At 40.2% G+C, this 16,106-nt stretch overlaps 1 protein-coding gene across 6 annotated transcripts in view; it reads right to left on the minus strand.

Moving 5' to 3' along the window:
* Positions 1–11,212, minus strand: part of LOC124720463 (26S proteasome non-ATPase regulatory subunit 10-like) — a 116,550-nt gene extending 105,338 nt beyond the window's left edge. For 5 of the 6 annotated variants that reach the window (XR_007006165.1, XR_007006166.1, XR_007006167.1 and 2 more), the window contains exon 1: positions 11,098–11,180. The gene's annotated coding sequence lies outside the window, so the exon portion shown is untranslated. Of the gene's footprint in view, positions 1–11,097 lie in introns of all 6 variants that reach the window. The other variant, XM_047245817.1, reaches the window with a different exon arrangement.
* Between the last annotated feature and the right edge of the window lie 4,894 nt (positions 11,213–16,106).

Here is a 16,106-nt window from a genome sequence, read left to right on the forward strand (position 1 = left end):
CGTGTAAACCTTAACATGACGATAAAATAAATGTGAACACGAATTAATAATAACGTGTGAACTGAAAAGGTGATAACTCCAAGGACACGTGTGAAATACCGCGTGTGAAGTAATGTTATAAGTACTTGTACCACGAAACCACGATGTAGAAAAGCCGAAGAGTGAAAGTGAATAACTGTTGTACTTACCACAAACGGTACTGTACGCCTTTCCACGGACACATTCTTCGAAACAGCTGCGGGAGTCGCCGCATCTGGCTGCTTCCGTAATCCAGAGTCGATGAAAAACTGTAAAAACTCACACCACGGCTAGTAGACACCAAACGCTCTGCTTCTCGCAGAATACTGCTGCTAGCGTTGTGGAACTGTCAAGTTATTATCACGTGATTGTGACCAACGGACGTAACACTGTGTACGCTGAGCGCTCAACAATAAATTGTTCTTTGCACAACGAGCGCGGATGCCAAATGTGTTTCAAATGCATTCAAAATAAAATATGATAAAGCAATGAATTAAGCACTCATGTACCTTGTGAAATTATAAAGACACTAATCGGAAGAGTCTTAAGCTCGATTTTGACAATTGCTACCGAATTTACTGACCAGGCCGAGTAATGACGAAAACGTGTCGAACCAAATAAAACCAGAAAAATAGATAAATATGAGAACTAAGCATTCCTAAGAGAATGAGACCTTATGTACATAAACAATTGTTATCCTTACCTAATCCTATTTTCTTTTAGACTAACAACGGGAGGCCGCCAATTGTGAAATTCAGATTCAATTCATACTGCGCATAATAAAAGCTCATGGCCAGAGGTGTAATGTGGCAAAGCACCAAGACGCACTTCTCAGCCGTTGTCGAGAAAATCGACAGTTAAAAGAAACCGTTGCGGTGAAATACTCTCTACGATTAATAGTTTTCTACACCGTCGTGGCGCAGCGGTAAGCGCTCGGGCTCGTAATCCTAAAGTTGCCGGATCGAATCTCGCGCCATGCAACCCTCTTTTTTTTAATGTTTGTCTTTTGTAATTCATATATATATATATATATATATATATATATATATATATATTTCCCGGCAGTCAGTTGCAACAATTATGCATATAATAAGTTGTTGAAAGTCGTTTGTCTTGGAAAAACTGGCGACTTCGAACATCATTATGTTTTCCGCAAACAAAGTTGTATTTCATAAATGTTATTAATTGTCTTCATAATGTTAACCACGTATAGTTAACGGAAGACGTAGAAACGGTATTCCGAAACGAATACGTATAGCGTAAGTCAAACGTTCGAATTACAATAGAGACCCCACGAACACAAATTTGCTGCGGCAAGTATGAAATATAAACTCCGTTACTCGCTCGTTACACTTGAAGGACAGATGTTGAATGGGCCGAAACGAGCCGCCGCATAACAGCGTAGTTGCCTGCTAACTTCGAAAGAAGGTAGATGCGGTCCCTAGCGCAACTTATAACATCGTCGAAAATCAGTGCGGACGGGAGAGCTTTGGTACACCCTGTTAAAAAAACGGAAAAATGGAGGCGGTACAATTGGAGAGCGATCCGCCTTCAGCAACATGCATAAGCAATTCATTAATAGTTTTTATATATATATATATATATATATATATATATATATATATATATATATATATATATATATATATATTTGAATTACAAAACACTAATAATAAAAAGAAATTGCATGGCGCGAGATTCGATCCCGTGACCTTCGCATTACGGACCCGAGCGCTTACCGCTGCGCCACGACGCTGTAGAAAAACCATTACTCGTAGAGAATATTTCACCGCAACGGTTTCTTTTAACTGTCGATTTCCTCGACAACGGCTGAGAAGTGCATCTTGGTGCTTTGCCACATTACACCTCTGGCCATGAGCTTTTATTATGCGCAGTATGAATCGAATCTGAATTTCACAATTGGCGGCCTCCCCTTGTAAGTTATTAGTAAGTAAGCACATTCTAATACAGATTTTTTTTCTGTATTTTTCATGTACGAAAACATAAATGGAAGCACGGACATGTGTCAAGTGAAATAGAGACCGTCACCATACGGCTCAACATGTTGCAGAACCAGTCTTCCAGCTCCTGACCCACGACGAATTTCCAACGCAACATCACACCCCGACAACTACTCCAACTTCCATAGTGAAAGCGATGCCCTACTTTTCCTCCGCTGTGAAAGTGTAATCAATTTCCCCACTCAAGTACAGTGCTATCATTTATACTCGAAGTTCTACCACTCCCAGTGCAGCTCATACCTACCCAAGTGTAGTGAAACATTTTTATTCCAGGTCATGAAAGCCACAAATAAGTAAAGTGCTACGTATTTACTGAAAGAAATCTTCGACGAAACAACGACAAAAATATTCCTGTAATATGTCATTGTAAAACAAGAATGTCAATTTTTTTGTAACAAATTTTTTCCACGAGTGCACACAGCACCCAGACTTCCTGCGAAGTCAAGTAATTTATTTCTTTGTTATTTTTTAATATTTATTATGCCATATATAATGTATCTATGTATGTGTATCTTTGTCTTAATTTAATTATCTTTTACATAGAAATGAACATTTGTTACCCTTGTGCAATACACTACAAAGAGCACAGTTCAATTGTCATGTAGTTACCCTATGGACAAATTACTATCAATTTCAGTCGTACGAATATACTTACCTGATACTCTGTACGTTAACCACTTTGCCTGATGTAGTGTGTAAAATCTATTGTAAAGAATTTTTGCAAGTAATACTAACTTGTTTCACGATTGCAATAATATCACGACTACGCGTGAGTCGCGATGATCCTGACGGAGTCATCGCTCCTCACGCGGGATGCAATGTCATATTATTGGATTTCACACATTTTGCGTATGAGAAAAGGACAGCCATCGAGCTGTAGTTTGTAATGATACTAAGCATGACAACGCGAGAGTAAAGAAACGAAATCTGTTTATAACGTGCGCCTATACCAAGACGCGCGGCCAGCGTTTAAAAGGTACTTTTAAACAGTATGAGTCGCTGGGCGCAGATATTTAAAATCATTGCCGCAGCGCTTGATAGCAAGAAGCTGCGAAACAGAAGAAAGAACAATTTATCATTTGTTAGGAAAACTCTATAGAGTCTTTATAGTTGGTTGTACTTCTGGTCGCCGATATGTTAACATGTACTTCATTACCTTTGATGTTTGGTCGCCGACTTGTTAAGACGTGTTGTGTAGCACCGCTACAAGTTATATTTCATTTACTGTGAAAAACCACGTTATCACCAAGAAAAAAAAACCGCTTTTGTAATCCTCGTGACGATAAAAAATACTTACGCGCACGCCAGGACATTTAATTTTTACAAAATATCACACATAGAAAAGCAGCGATTGTTGGACTGCTCCATGTATGAGAAAAACATAAAAATGTAAGTTTTGTATTCATTGTAAATTTGTTAATGTTTATAGTTTAACGCCTTTGTTCTTTGAGAATATATTGATGCTTCACTATACAGAGAATCTACGCTTATTCTTTTCTTTGAATTAACCACAAATAATGTTTATCTTTAAATGAACTTTGTTACAGGTTCGCTCTTTATTGCGGTGTCTCGATTGTATTTGGGAGACCATTAATGTGTTCAATTTCCGATCTGACAACTTTTTTTACAACATTTCACTGTTTTGCATTCCTTTCCAATTTTTTATTATTATTCAAATAGGTCCCTTAGGTAATTTCATTGAAGAGTCTGATTGCGTGAAAGCAATCCAGGTTAAGAGGTCATTTGAAAAACTATTTTCGCGCAATCAATCTGTACGTCTCCTGAACACAATCGAGAACCGACGCATCGGCGATCATTCATTAATTTTTCTTTCTTTCCAAGTTGTACCAAAAAACGGCCAAGGAGAACTGCCGTGAGTACGCAATCTAGTGTTAAAGGTTGCATTCCTTATCTTGTCGGCAAACATTGCCATAAATTATCATCATCAATGTTATATTTGGTTAAATGTGAAAAGCAAAAAAAAAAAAAAAACCCTTTTAACGCTAGAGGGTCCAACAACCCTCCCCCCCCCCCCCCCCACACCTAGGCTTCCATGTTATAGAAAATTTCCCTTAGTAGGATTTCGTATTTCTCATCTCTACAACAATGCAACTTAGTTTCTTGTTGGTTGGTATTCTTGATATTTACAAAAATCGCTTTACTTTCAGAGGAGGTTTAGGGTTGGTTAGTGTTGTTTAACGTCCCATCGACAGCGAGGTCATTAGAGACGGAGCGCTAGCTCGGCTGAGGGAAGGACGGGGAAGGAAATCGGCCGTGCCCTTTCAAAGGAACCATCCCGGCATTTGCCTGAAACGATTTAGGGAAATCACGGAAAACCTAAATCAGGATGGCTGGAGACGGGATTGAACCGTCGTCCTCCCGAATGCGAGTCCAGTGTGCTAACCACTGCGCCACCTCGCTCGGTACTTTCAGAGGAAGTGATTGTTGATGTCAGTCAGCTTTTATTTATCTTGTAAACTTGCAGTGAGTTAGTGCACCTCCCAACACGTAGGCCTCCAGTAACTTTGGTGTCCTACACAGCAAAAGCAAAACGAAGCAAAAACTTACTGATGTTGTCAACAATGCACCAAGATAAAGGCACTGTTGGAGGAGTGAAGAATAAAACCGAGATAAATGCATATTATAATTCCACTAAAGGTGGAATTGACACCATTGATCAAATGGCGCGTATGTACACATGCAAGAGGGGAACTTAGAGATGGCCTCTATTTTACTCTCTCATCGACATTTATGCTATCAATGAAACCACCATATTCATCCAGCAACATCGAAGATGGAATGAAAAGAAACACAGCAAACAGAAACTTTATCTTCTACAAGCTGGGATGGAACTAGTGAAATTCGAGCGAGGTGGCGCAGTAGTTAGACGCTGGACTCGCATTCGGGAGGACGACGGTTCAATCCCGCGTCCGGCCATCCTGATTTAGGTTTTCCGTGATTTCCCTAAATCACTCCAGGCAAATGCCGGGATGGTTCCTCTGAAAGGGCACGGCCGACTTCCTTCCCTAATCCGATGAGACCGATGACCACGCTGTCTGGTCTCCTTCCCCAAAACCAACCAACCAACTAGTGAAATTGCAAGTAGAAGAAAGAAGTGCCAATGCAAGAAGGTTATCTAACCAAATTGTTCAATCAATGGAGACTGTTCTACAAAAGAAAATCAAAGCAGTGACAACAAAAGCACGTCAGCCTCCTGCAGGGAAAGGTCAGTGCCATATTTGTGTAAGAAAAGCTGAAACAAAGAAGCAGAAGTACAACAATCTAAGTAAACCAAAACAGAATTGTGGACAGTGTCATAAACATGTGTGTAACACACATTCAGAAAAAATTGTGAAGTGTGTCTCTTGCCTTGAAGTTGAGGACTCAAGAGTAGTCTATTGTATATGAACACATCTGTATTTCGTATTGTAACATGTCAATTTTTTATTCACTCAATCCAATATTTATAACAATTCACAACATGGTTAAACCGATGCCTTAGTTAAAATACATAAACCATTTTGAAAGTTGTAATTTTTCGTCAGTAAACTTATTTAATACCTGTGGGCTCGCCGAATCCCTCCCCCCCCCCCCCCTCCCCCTTATGCATCCAAGTTAGAAAAAAAGGCTTGGGTGACCTAGGGTTAATATTAACCAAACTAAACAGCATATTTGCTTACATTTCACGTTAAAGCATCTCTCAATAGCGTGCTATCACTCCATTATTTCACAGGTATTAATAACCAGCATAAAAATAAACAACTGCTAAACGAAAAGGCAGACGATGCAAGTCGGTGATCTTCGGATCGCGCCTAACTTGGAGGGCCGGTGAAGTGGTTCGGCTGTAGGATCAGATCTGGTTCCGCAGTGTCGGAGAAGAGTCGTGTTGTCTGCCGTTGTCGGTGTCAGTTAAGCCTTTATTAGCAATGTGTGATTATTTGGACATGTACTTGAGAACAGTCCGACAGTAATTACGGAAATACGGAGTTCATTACTTTGTTGAAGAATGGAAATTATTTGTGAAGAGCCGGCCGAAGTGGCCGTGCGGTTAAAGGCGCTGCAGTCTGGAACCGCAAGACCGCTACGGTCGCAGGTTCGAATCCTGCCTCGGGCATGGATGTTTGTGATGTCCTTAGGTTAGTTAGGTTTAAGTAGTTCTAAGTTCTAGGGGACTAATCACCTCAGCAGTTGAGTCCCATAGTGCTCAGAGCCATTTTATTTGTGAAGTGGAATCTAATAGTGCAGTTTTTCATGTTCTGCTAGTAAAATCCAAGTGGCATCCCGTATAAACACACTAATTGGAAATTTAATTATTTCTAACATACAGTTCCCTGCTAAGAGTTTTTACAGCCTCAAGATATGGGATTCAGGACCTACGCACTGTTCTCTGCGCAGGGGACAAATAGACCACAAGTTTCTAATTACTGCACGTTTTGTTCCCGGCTCCTTTCTCGGATTTTTTATTTTATAGAATTTTACTGGAAGAGTGAATTTCTTATTTTTCAGCTATCGCACGGAATGGCCTTTTTCTAAGTGTAAGAGGAGTAAGCTGTCTGCAGCTGGTCTAAATTTTGATGCATGGGTCTAAGAGCTGCTACATGATATAGGCGAAGAGGTAAACGGGAACGATTGCGATACCTTATATAGTTCTGATGCTGATCCCTGTTTTGTGGTAGCTGATGATCGCCATGAAACAGAGAGTAATACTGGTGAAGAAAATAAGTTGTTGAGAGAAGAGGCTGGTGTGATCTGTACTACAGACAATTCCTCTGAGCAAACTCACTAGTTTTATGGAAAAAATGATTTCAAGTGGGGTTGTTCTGAGGCTGTTACAGTAAGAAATCCACCGCAGCATAAACATTCTGATAAGGATAATGCCAGGACTAAAAGCCACGATTCGAATTTTGGGACAAAGGCGTTCTAAATCTCAAATATTTCTGGAACTTATTTCATGCAGAAATATTAAGAGCATACCACGTGATGGAATGGAGAAGATGAAGAGGTGTATTAAGTGTCCCGGGTCCAAGAAAAGAAAAACGGCGTACAAATGCACCAAAATGTGTCAACCAATTTACCTGCAGTATCATAGAAAGATATGCTTAGATTACGCGAAAGTATTGTGATTTAATATTTTCAGTTCATTTGGTCACTGTTTCCGTTTTCATTTTCTGTAATTTTTCATTTATTTTCGAGAATGTTGTAACAATGTTATCAGACATTTGAAGACTGCACATATCCATGATGTTTCGCGTTCATTTACAGAATAATTTACTTGTAATACGAATAAGATGATTATTTACTTAATTTTCGACAGCTAATTTGGACTTACATGATTAAAAGTTTTACGTGGTCTGAAGACTACATATTTTATACTTGTTACATTTGGGCAATTTTTCAAGTTCAGGGTTAAGCAAAACTGAGTTGCTCTTTATACATTAATTACAATTGTTAGGTGAATGTAATAAATACCACAATCCTTAAAATCCCAATACTGACTTTCAGTCACCCGGTATATCATACTCTTTCTCACGCTGGCCCGGCGACTCAACGGCGTAAGTGCGGGAGTGAATCTGTGCGTTGACGTTCGAATTGTGCGTGATGTCGATTATGAGTGGTGTTAGGTTACACTCTAAGGACACTCTGTATAAAGTGTATAATTTTCTAAAAGCGCAAGAAAACTGTCAGGATAAGGTGTGTGATTTTTTTGAGATAGGCGCAAAAATCAACGGCAGAATCAATTCTCGGTAAGAACAGTGCAACGCATCTCTGACGAAGCTAATAAAAGTGTAATCGAAAATAAAGATGCCCTACGGCCAAGCTTTTTCTCTCCAAAACAAGGGAAAAAAAGCATTGCTTGCCAAAAACCTGTCAAGCGTTAGACGATGCCCAGAAAGACGTAATCCGTCACTCAGTTCAAAAATTTGTTAGTTATTGTGAATACTCAATATTTAAAAAACTTAAAAGCTGTTTCAAAACCTACAATATACTATGCAAGAGGTATTATTTCTTTGTATAAAATTTCAAGAAAACTTGGATTTAGATATCGAAAAGCTAATGACGGACGGAGATTTTTGATGGATAGAAAAGATAGTCGCAAAACCTAATTTTTAAGGAGAGTGCATGAGATAATGAATGAAGGCACTATTACGAGGCTAATCCCAAAAGTAAGGTCTCCTATTTTTTTTATAAGTTCATAGACCTGTTTATTTCTACAATGGTTTACACCAGTTTACAGCTTGAACATTTATCTACACTACTGGCCATTAATATTGCTACACTAAGAAGAAATGCAGATGATAAACGGGTATTCATTGGACAAATATATTATACTAGAACTGACATGTGATTACATTTTCACGCAATTTGGGTGCATAGATCCCGAGAAATCAGTACCCAGAACAACCACCTCTGGCCGTAATAAGGCCCTGAAACGGAAAAACTTTAAGCCATCTGCACATACGCGCCTTTGCTTGAAGCACTTCGAGGAGAAGTGTTTTGATAGGTTAGTTATTGAAACTTCCTGGCAGATTAAAACTGTGTGCCCGACCGAGACTCGAACTCGGGACCTTTGCCTTTCGCGAAAGGCAAAGGCAAAGGTCCCGAGTTCGAGCCTCGGTCGGGCACACAGTTTTAATCTGCCAGGAAGTTTCATATCAGCGCACACTCCGCTGCAGAGTGAAAATCTCATTCAGGTTAGTTATTATTTACAATGTATATTTATAATTTATATTTACAGTGTCTGTCATTTTTAAACCTGATGTTTTCATAGTGCTAAGACTGGAGGGAATTGGCTTAAGTAGTGATGCTATCCCGACACTTTTTTATTTTCCAGAGCATATGAAATCGAAGAGGCCTAAGCTCCGTAAATCACACACTAGAAGGCGTTCGTTAGATGATGCCTCGTCTTCTGAAATCTGTGCTTCCAATGCCTGTAAGTCTGAATGTTGTTAGAATGTGTGTGATAACTGCGAGTTAGTGAAATATTGTATTAGAATAGAACTGTAGCACGTTACGTTAAGTGCCATTTTTTTCTACCTTCTAATTCTACTAAATAAATGTAGACTCCAAAATTATTTTCTGAAACTTCAAAGTCTCAAAAAAAAAAAAAAAATATTCAAATGGCTCTGAGCACTATGGGACTTAACATCTAAGGTCATCAGTCCCCTAGAACTTAGAACTACTTAAACCTAACGACATCACACACATCCATGCCCGAGGCAGGATTCGAACCTGCGACCGTAGCGGTCACGCGGTTCCAGACTGAAGCGCCTTTAACCGCTTGGCCACACCGGCCGGCTTCAAAGTCTCACCTTTCATCTAAAATATCATTTTTTTAACTGATAGTTTAAACTTTTGTAAAAATAGTGGAACTGAACCTTTGAAGTGCACCTAAAACTGATACTCTAAAATGGACCTGCTCCTAAAGTCGACGATTTTGGCAGCTATAGTTGACATAATTCCCGTATCCCATTTCCTTTTATAAGTAACTAGAGCTCAAAACGTGGCGAATCCAATGTTTAGAGATTTGACACGAGCCCACTCTTACTGTTTAAAAGAACTTTTAACGACATTTTACTTTAATTGATAGTTTATAGTAATTTCGTCCCGCTGCCCACCAGAGTGGCGTTCGATGTATTTGTTAGATTTTATAAATGGTACTGTGAACAAATCCAGGTCAAATGTGGTTCTGGCATAATTTTTCGCAAATAAAAAAGTAAATTTTGTTGGAAGCTGTGATATTCGCTATTTTTGGCTTCATTAAAACAGCAAATAGCTTTCAGCCAGAAGGCAAATACTTGTTTATAAAGAATGATTAATGTATAACAAGGCGTCGCATAGTGACGGTGGAATTTCCTAAATACTGTAATTCGTCCTCTTTGGGCGGTAATATAAACAGAAAAATACGGATAGATATGCGATCCTTCACTATTTTGTTCGCTGGAGAACAAATGAAGCCTTGAGCGCAAAACACTTGTACTGTTTTTCTTAAGTAAGACGGACGCAGATTTGTGGCAGTCTGATCTAACTTTTACTAAATGTATAAAAACGTGTTACGTCTAAGTTTGAGTGAAGTGTAAAAAAAATAACTGTTATAACTTAACGTGATGACGCACGAGCAACCAAAGAGGACAATGGCTATCTAAATAAAAGAGCGCTCAATGGACATGAAACGGACATAAAAATCTACCGTCATTGTAGTACTAAGCTTAAGGTACGATATATGTTTTAGTTATAATAAATATTTGTTCTGGGAATACTGAATCATTTAGCAGTGCTCATTCCTATCATCTCCCCAGTATTATTTTCATTTTAATTATTCATTATGCTAAGATTACAGGCACCAAGATCAGCAGTCCAATGTGCGTGTCACATTGATAAAAAGAAAACTGTTTTATCGTCTTCTTGCATCAGCTTTAATATTGAATTTACCTTTTGTGTGATGTTACAGTTGTTTTGCGCCCTTAAGAACTTTCTGGTCCCTTAGGAAATTGTTTTGTCATAGCAATAACTTCACCACCAAGTATGATCGTATCTACGATCATGAAGTAATTAGAAAGACGATAATGCAATTTCTTAATCAATAGCACACTAGCTGTGACTGCTTCAAGCCACGCGAAACTGCAATTAAAAATTTCATAATGCAATATTTTATGACAATGGTCAATCCATCATTCTTACGCCAATTGTGATTGATAAAACAGTAAGCGAAATCTCAAACTGCAACTTTTCAATTGAATAACAACATCACTTTTATTTTGTTACATCACAAAGCGTTTGGCAGTCAATTGAGAAATGTGGGGAAAATCCGATACAAACATAGGATGGCAGACCGCTGATTTGAAATCCCGCCACGTTTTGCCAACAGTCACGTGGTTTATGTTGGATTCTGCACAGCAAGGCCAGTCTACTAGTATCTATGGTCGAAGGTCGTACGAGAAGTCCGCAGAAAGCGACTGCAGCACATCTACGGAGCAGCGAACTTCACAGATGGGTCCAGAACAACGCGGCAATATTCGCAGCGCTCGAAATTGCAGTGCGGGCCAGCCGGTCGTCTTACCTTCGTGTAGTATCTCACGGGAAGCTAGTACGCGGCTAGGTTTAGCGCTGTCGACAGCCCAGCTTCTCCGCGCCACACAAACAGCTGACGCACGCAGCCACGCTGCCCGCTGCCCCCTCCCCCCCCCCCCCCCCACCCGTAGCCCTGACGTCATGAGGCGGCGTTGCCAGCTCGCGGCTCACAGCGTGCGCGATAAAGGGCAGATTCGGCACGTAGCGTTCGCATGCAATAGAGGTGGGCCAAACGGTTATTCTGGAGTAACCGTTATCACAGTTCCAGTAATTCTTTGATAACCGTTATTTTTAACAGTTATTAATAACTGTCAAGTTATTTTTCGCTAGCGAATACTGTAGAGGTGGGCCAAATGGTTATTCTGGACTAACCGTTATCACAGTTCCAGTTATTCTTTGGTAACCGTTATTTTTAATGGTTATTAATAACTGCCAAGTTATTTTTCGCTAGCGAATACTGAATGCTCCGACGGGGCTACAGTTAAATAACGACATAGTTGGAATCCATCAGTTTAGTCATCAGTATAACTGCGAGTAGTATGAAATGGCAGGAATGTCGTATGAATCGTGTTTACCTAATTAACTCTGGGTACATTTTAGTTTGATGTTAGAACGATTGGCTCAAATAGCTCTGAGCACTATGGGACTTAACTGCTGTGGTCATTAGTCCCCTAGAACTTAGAACTACTTAAACCTAACTAACCTAAGGACATCACAAACATCCATGCCCGAGGCAGGATTCGAACCTGCGACCGTAGCGGTCGCGCGGTTCCAGACTGTAGCGCCTAGAACCGCTCGGCCACACCGTAGCGGTCGCGCGGTTCCAGACTGTAGCGCCTAGAACCGCTCGGCCACTCCGGCCGGCGTTAGAACGATTATTAGTGTTTCATATCATACGTATGTAGGTTATCGGTCGCTATTAGAAATATCTTCGCAGCTGCAACAGAAAGTACGCGGAACTTCGCCACAGCACTGTTTAAGTAAAATGTTAACAACGTGCGTTTTTAAGTATGAAGTAATGTGTAAACTGAATACTGTAGGTTAAATTCGAAGCTTAATTTCCTGTGCTGCTCACTTAATAGAATACGTGTACAGCCTTGTAATACAACAGAAAATATACGTAATGTGACGGATTTGTTTACTCCTGTCCTGTACAAGATAGTCCTATTGGGGAAAGTGTGAGTACGCTAATCCAAGTTTTATGTGAGATTTGGAAATTGCTCGATTTCTCCAGCTACCGCATGTTTACAACATATGAAGACATGCAGATCGAAAAGGTTGACAGTGTTACATTTCTGGGACTACAACTCGATAATAAATTCGGTTGGGAAGGGCATACCACAGAATTGATGAAGCGCCTAAACAAGTCTGTATTTACAGTGAGAAAAAAATGGATCAAATAGCTCTGAGCAGTATGGGACTTAACGTCTGAGGTCATCAGTCCCCTAGAACTTAGAACTACTTAAACCTAACTAACCTAAGGACATCACACACATCCATGCCCAAGGCAGGATTCGAACCTGTGACCGTTGCAGCAGCGCGGTTCCAGACTGTAGTGCCTAGACCTGCTCGGTCACTCCGGCCGGCTACAGTGACAAAGATGTAGGAGACATAAATATAGAAAAGCATTCCGCTACACCAACAAAATCTGCAGGAATCGGACACTTCCCTTGAACAGTATAGGTCAACCATATACCAAAACACCAGTACCCACAACTAAAAGTACGAAAATTGGAATCAGACATTTTCCTTGATGTACGTAAGTCAACCTCAGATGGCGATACCAAAACATCAACACCTACAACTATGAAAATGGGAATCGGTCATTTCTGGTGGTGCACCGCAACTACTGATGCCAAAAAGCCAACTACCTACAACTGCGAAAAATAAAACCAAAACCACAACCCCAAAAATCCACAAATCAAACATCCCTACATAAATTAAAACACATCCAATACTCCATAAATACACAGAACATCACAACTAAAAAATAAAATAATTACCACCAGCAAATTCCGGCACTGTATACTAGATCGGCAAACCCCCCCCCCCCCCCACACACACACACAAAAACAACTCATAAGCACCGTGCCGTATTGACATTCACACACCCCAACATCTTTACGTCAAAGCAGACGACTGGAATCAGACGCTTCCATTGACCCCTCCTTCTACTCTTTAGATGAATATCTTAACAGAGCCTGATAGACCAGCTGCACTTGGTCGCAACAGTCATGATCGGGTATTCTGTGAACGATAAATTTATTAAAAGTGCGTAACTGTGTTTTGTTCTGGAAGTTTATCAATTCTGTAAATATTAGCAGTTACTGTAATATATTCAGATATTTTGACAATCTCCTGACAAATGATGAGGATAATAATTATTATATTCAAATGTATTATGTTATACTTTCTGACATCATTCGCGATGGCGAGCGGCTATTTCCGAAGAAGTATGAAAATATTTGTTCGCTCCAGTTGCTGTCCTTTCTGGAAATATCACCGGGGTCCAGACTGGAGTCACTGTGTCCGGAATACCGATGACTGACACTTATTTCTATAGTCGCTCGAATTCCTTATGGTAACTCTCCTTGTACTATCCGTCCAAGCTAAATTAACACATAAGGCGGTGGCTCAAGGGATCGACTGTACTTGTTAATGTCTGTACTGCAGCTCCTATCATCCACCGCTCGGACAAACTTTATTTAATTGTTTGTGCTAAAGTAACGAAGGCCCACGAAATAGTACACAGTTCTTATCAACAGATGGCGCGCAGTCTCACAGTTATTCCCATGGCCTATAGAACGCCTTCCAAGTGCGCAGTACGATCTTCGGTCAACAGATGGCGCGAGGCACTGTTGACACTAGAGAGTTATTGAAATAACTGCCAGAATCAGAGGAACGGTTATCGCAGTAACCGCTACTTCTCAGTAACCGGTTATTTCTATCAGTTACGTTATTTTTTTTGCCACCTCTAGCGTGCAACGGGTCGCCACGCGGCCAGAGCGTCTCATGCTGCGCCAGTTAACACAGGAGCTATACGTCACGTTCACTCAGGGAAAGATGAACAATCTCCCTCCCTTTATAATTTTATTTTCACGGCAATAAACGAGAACATGTGAAACAAGCTTGGAAGCAGCATCGCAGACGTCGACACCTTGTCTGGCAGCACGACGTTAGTCAGTTGGTCCCGATAAAGATGGTGTACATTCTTGTCCTCGTGTTGAATTTTTATTCAGATCCTTAAAATGTTGAGAATGTTCGAGAGCGCCTGGCGTCGCGATCTCACTTGTAACGGCGCACAGCTGTTTCCGCGGCACTTGATGAACTGCACGTGGTTTCAATTGCTCTGTTATCTAATGCTGAGGAATTACACACCAATAAACTGATGAGAAATATGATTACAATGATGATTTGATAAAGTGCTTAGCTTGCAAGACAGATACGTTGAGCGTGTTACCTCAGCTCAAATTCCACTGCAGAGTGGAAATACATTCCGAAAACTATAATCGCTGCTTACACAAATTTAAGTTTAATTAACATTAATACTGTCAATCTTCAATCTTTGATAAGGAAGACGATTGCCAGACGTCCCGGTTTTCCGGGACAGTCCCGGTTTTGGATTTAAAAAATGAGCGTCCCGAAAATTGCTTTCGGGACGCCAGTTTAGCCCGGTTTTGTGATGCTACAGAAATACTCTCATACAGCTGAATGCAATGGACAGTGTCTTCAAAGGAGGGTATAAGATGAACATCAACAAAAGCATAACGAGGATCATGGAAAGTAGTCGAATTAAATGGGAATGAGACTCTTAAAGTAGTAAAGGAGTTTTGCTATTTGGGGAGCAAAATAACTGATGATGGTCGAAGTAGAGAGGATATAAAATGTATACTGGCAATGGCAAGGAAAGCGTTTCTGAAGAAGAGAAATTTGTTAACATCGAGTATTGATTTAAGTGTCAGGAAGTCGTTTCTGAAAGCATTTGTATGGAGTGTAGCCATGTATGGAAGTGAAACATGGAAGATAAATAGTTTACACAAGAAGAGAATAGAAGCTTTCAAAATGTAGTGCCACAGAAGAATGCTGAAGATTATATGGGTAGAACACATAACTAATGAGGAATAGAATTGGGGGAGAAGAGGAGTTTGTGGCACAACTTGACTAGAAGAAGGGATCGGTTGGTAGGACATGTTCTGAGGCATCAAGGGATCACAAATTTAGCATTGGATGGCAGCGTGGAGTGTAAAAATCGTAGAGGGTGACCAAGAGATGAACACACTAAGCAGATTCAGAAGTATGTAGGCTGCAGTAGGTACTGGGAGATGAAGAAGTTTGCACAGGATAGAGTAGCATGGAGAGCTGCATCAAACCGGTCTCAGGACTGAAGACCACAACAAAAACAACAACAGTCTATTTCTTCCCAAATGGAAGCGTCTATTTGTATTTTAACTGTCACTTTTAGGCAAAATAATGATTTTTGTTTCATTGTTGCACCTGCCAGTGTCTATCAGGGGCGTTTATTGCGCGTAACGCTTCTTTCTGTTATTAACTCTTATCTTGCGATTCTCTTCAGTTGAGGCGTTACAGGTATGCGGTTCTCTGTCGGAGGCTAAGTTCATATTTTTGTGTGTGTGGAGTGAGCTCCGAAAGTTTTCCTATCAACACAAATATACAGAGGAATGGTCTTTCCGTCAAACGAGAAAGACATGACTATGAAGTGGAATGTGGAATATTTAAGTCGTATTTTTCCATTCCACATGGAGGAAGGGCGGATATTACAGATCATTTAGGCAGCCAAAAGCATAAATTAGACATGTCCTCCGATAGGACTTTAAAAAAAGATAACTTTTTTTATTTGAAAATTATCAAAACAGAGCCAATGAGTAGCAGCAGCGCAATTAATAATGTGTTATCATACCGTTACACATCATATGTCTTTGAAATGTGTAGACTGTACTTCTAGGCTAAGCTGCAATCTTTTTAACTATTCTGTCACAG

This window comes from Schistocerca piceifrons, chromosome 11 (genome assembly GCF_021461385.2).
Source record: "Schistocerca piceifrons isolate TAMUIC-IGC-003096 chromosome 11, iqSchPice1.1, whole genome shotgun sequence".
Taxonomy (NCBI): domain Eukaryota; kingdom Metazoa; phylum Arthropoda; class Insecta; order Orthoptera; family Acrididae; genus Schistocerca; species Schistocerca piceifrons.